Genomic DNA, 4,761 nt, shown 5'->3' on the forward strand with positions numbered 1-4,761 from the left:
TTAAATTTTAAAATAGCAATAAAAAAGTCAATAAATGTATATGGCCACACACCCAAAATGTTCTGATTCATAACCTACTTTTTTTCCCAAATAGTCCTCCTTTTGTGAAGTTAGATAGACATGGCTTAAAATCCTGGCCTTTGCTAATACCATCTGAGCAAACTTTGGGAACTACTTGTTTGTAATCTATCAGTTTTTCTATTGACTTGTTAGTCTCTTTCCCTATTGACTTGTAGGTGTTCTTTATGTAGTAAGAACACTAACTCTTTCCCCTGGGCTATTTCTTATCTTTTAATTTATGTGCAGTATTTTTTTACATTCGTAAGTTTATGGTTGATTATAGGTAGGTTGGTATTGGTTGCAGTGCCTCTGTGCACCAGGAGGAGGAGTGTGGTCAGAAAACGGCTGGAAGATAATGCTGTAATCAAGAGGTGTAAGGCAAAAGGGAAATAAACAAATTACCTACTTCTCTCCATCTAGATGAGGGTGAAGCTACTGGTTACTGTCCCAAAAATTGGCAAGTAGGGGAGTAGGATACAAGTGAAAGGCTGGGAGAAGTTTGTAAAGAGCCCTTTATTTCTAATGACGGAGGGGCAGGAGCAGGTCAGTTTGACAGTGTGTCCGTGAGTCTGTGTGTCTGTGTGTCTGTGTGATCGTGTGTGTTTCAGGGGATGGGGAAAATGCCTCAGGAAGAGAAGGTAGTTAATGACAGAATCAGTAGGTGTCAGTAAGAGACTCCACAATTCAGTGTTGTTATCCTAAAACCAGGAAGTAAGCATAGGATTTCATGGGTGTTATACAAGTGCATTTATGTGCGCTTCTGCGTTTGACCCTAAAATATGGGACAACCTAAGGTGTGCCACAACTGTCCTTTGTATTTCCATCTTCTCCGATACACAGACAGACACACTCTCTTCAGCATGGAATGCATTGTATCTCCTAGTCTGCTCATTTTTGCCCCTCTGTTTAACCCATTAATACCTTCTGCCAGTCTCTGGCTGAAGCAAAGACCAGTTCAGGGTTGGACACCTTTTCAAGATTATCTGAGGCTCAGTAGTAGTAATTTGTATATTCTGAGGACTTTAAGGGACTGGATCAGTCTGGCTTCAAGTTTGAAACCAACAAATTGGAAAGACTCCCGATCATTTCAGGCCTCAGGGCCTGGGTAGCATCAAAGAAGGAGACTGGGCACTAGCATCCTCACAGTCCTCATTGGCACTGCAGTCATGGATATAGACAATTAGTATTTACTCAGTTTGTGTAAAGAGCTATGTAAATGCAGCTTCAAGACCTGTTCCCTCACCCTACCTTCCCACTCAGAAAGCTGCCCTACATCTCTGCTATGTAGGAATCCTAAAGCCATCACTTAGTTATCTGCAGTGACCCACAACATTTGGCTTGCTGGTTTGGTTTGATGTCTACAGTCCTATCTTCAGTTTCTGAGTAGGTGCAATTGAGAGCCTTTGAACTTTGCCCTGCTTCAAGTCTCACCTGTGTCATTAGAATGCTTACATTGAAATAACAGGTTCTCATCAGCATTAGTATGAGCACAAGTAGCTATAGTTTTAACTTCTCTACTAAACTGGAATGTTTGCCTTTCGTTCACTGTGTGTACTTTCTTGGGTTGTTTTATCATTAAGTAATCATTAAACATGGTGTCATCCCAATCACAGTTAAAGGTCCAGGCCAAAAAAAAAAAAAAAAAAGTCTAAAATGGCTCTTTGTTTTAAAATCACTCAGAGTAATTTTCATCCACCAAAAGTATAAAATTAACATGACTTTCTAGATAAGAGACTTTTCAAATTTTGCTATCACCATTACTTGACAGACACATTTGTTTTAAAAAATCATACAATAACTCCTTTTTCCCAGAACCAAGAGAGACTTTTCTCAACAATAGAGTAGATACATTTTTTTCCTACCAGAATTATTCTCAGGGAGAGCACAGTATTTGCTGGAAGAAATACTTGGATAAAGTGCTGGTGTGAAGGGTTCAAGCACCAAGCATGGTAAATTGCTATGCAGAAAGCAGGTGAAGAATTTGCTTTGCTTCTGAAAAGGATCAGAGTGGATGAGAGAAAGGGGACAGGAGAGAGAGAGAGGAAAGTGACATTGAAATGGCCCTCTTATGACCGCACATATCTTCTGTGAAGTCTACTAAATTCACAAACTGCTGGGGGAAGTGAATTTCTAATGAAAGCTCAGGAGGGGCTGAGTTCTGGGAAGGCTTTAATGAAAGAGGAACAAAAATATATAAGACAGAGATGATCATGATATTATAAGCCACTGAATCTGAACAGAAATCCGAATCAGGACATTGGATTTTACAAATCTCAGAAACTGGGGAGTGAGTTCTCTGTGGAGAAAGCAGGTTCCCCAGCTGACATCTGAAGTAATCCTCAGAGAGAGAATTCTTTTGTGAAAGGAAAGCACTGCCTAACACAAATTTTCAAGCCTTAAAAGGAAGGTAACTATTGACTAACCTTATAATTTGGAAATTTAAAACCCATATCATATGAGTTGACTTTTTTGTATTACCTTAAAATCTACTGGTTGGTTTTTAAAAAACTCCCTCTCCCAAACCCAAATTTTGCAGAAACATATCTCATTTTTAAAAGTAGGTAACTGTTAGCTCAGCTGGTGTGGCTCAGTGGTTGAGCGTTGACCTATGAACCAGGAGGTCACTGGTTCAATTCCCAGTCACGTTGCAGGCTCGATCCCCAGTGTGGGGCGTGCGGGAGGTAGCCGATCAATGGTTCGGTCTCATCATTTATGTTTCTATCTCTCTCTCCCTCTCCCTTCCTTTCTGAAATCAATAAAAATATATTAAAAAAATAAAAGTGGGTAACTTAGAAATCAGAACCTAAGACTGGACTTTTGATGTACCCAAGAGTCAACTTTATTAAATCTCCCAGAGCGAATTTTGTTGCTTTCACACATTATTTCTCTGTACCCTGTTTCTCTTGGATGGATGTTTTATTGTACTTGTTAAGTCCTGGGTTTTAATAGTGAATATGTTCTAGATTTCAATATGGCTCTGCCACTCACTACTTCTTTATTCTTTATCTGTAAAATAGCAATAATTATCTACCTGAGGTAGTTTCCAGAGTTACTGTGAGGATTAAAGAAATACTTAATGTTCATTCTTATTAACAGTATTGTTGGAAATACATATAAGCCCAGTTCTTACACTGTTTCATAATCTTCTTGGTTTTCAGGTTTATCTCTTGAAATTGATACAAGTGAAGTGTAGGACCTGAGCACAAAGGGAGTTTCTCCTGAATAGGTCTAGACATTAACACGGCAGGCAAGGGATTGTTTAGAACAACCACAACTAGAAGGCTCCATAGCCACTCAATGCCTCCTCAACTGTTAGCTAATGTTCCATGATTAGAAATCTAATCATTTATAGAAAGGTTTCACTCAAATGTAAATATCACTCAAATGTAAATGTTGGAGTGAATAATTTTTTTTTGGAAGTGAATAATTTTAAATATTTTTTTCCTCGGAAGAGGGGTTTTGAATGAGATTATGAAGGAGAAAATATGGTAGCAATGGACTTCTGATAATCATAAAAAGAGAGAAATAATTAGAAACTTGAAGGATTTAGTGATTGAAATGTTAGTAGTTAAGACAGTGGTCAGCAAACTCATTAGTCAACAGAGCCAAATATCAACAGTACAACGATTGAAATTTCTTTTGAGAGCCAAATTTTTAAAACTTAAACCTCTTCTAATGCCACTTCTTCAAAATAGACTCGCCCATGCCGTGGTATTTTGTGGAAGAGCCACACTCAAGGGGCCAAAGAGCCGCATGTGGCTCGCGAGCCGCAGTTTGCCGACCACTGAGTTAAGAGAGTCCATATGCAAAATCCTGATAGCATAGCAGATTATGAATCTGCGAAATATTAGACATTTCTCTAAAGTGGGAAGTGGAAACTTCAGTCTGAGAGCGTTGTTTTCTTTCTTTTTAAAAAAATACTTTTATTGATTTCAGAGGGGGGGGGGAGAGAGAGAGAGAGAGAGAGAGAGAGAGAGAGAGAGAGAGAGAGAGAGAGAAATATCAATGATGAGAGAGAGTCATTGATCAGCTGCCTCCTGCACACCCACTAATGGGGATGGAGCCTGCAACCTAGAAATGTGCCCTAACGAGGAATGGAACCGTGACCTCCTGGTTCATGGGTCGACTATCAACCACTGAGCAACACCTGCCGGGCTGACAGTGTTGTTTTCTAAACCAGAGTGAGTGGTTGGGCTTGCCTACCTGCCTCACTCTTAACCACACTTGCTTAACTACACCGCTGGAATTCTTTGGAAATTCAGGTGGTCTTAGAGACAGAGCTAGCCCTGAGGATGGCAGTGAGTGTGCTGGCCATGCTCAGACCCAGGACTCTCAGCTCTGAGGTAGTTTCCATGATTACTAGACACTTGGGGACTAAGCAAGCATAGGAGATCTGTCAGAGACCAAAGGGATTTCCTAGAACATGGACTTGTCAGGAGTTAGACAGGCTTAGGTTTGAGTCCTGACTCAATGGCTTACTCATTGTGTGAATTTAAGCAAATTGTTTAACCTGTTTCCTCATCTGTAAAATAGGATTAATAATATTTTTCTCATGGGTTGTTGTGGGTATTAAATAATATAGTTCATGTGAAATACCTAGCATTATACTTGGCACATTATAAATGCCCAAGAAAGTATAGCTATTTTTGTAATTATTTTCATGTGGGGGTATGATGGTTTGTCTTATGTGTCAACTTGGCT

This window comes from Cnephaeus nilssonii (genome assembly GCF_951640355.1).
Source record: "Cnephaeus nilssonii genome assembly, chromosome: 7".
Classification (NCBI taxonomy): domain Eukaryota; kingdom Metazoa; phylum Chordata; class Mammalia; order Chiroptera; family Vespertilionidae; genus Cnephaeus; species Cnephaeus nilssonii.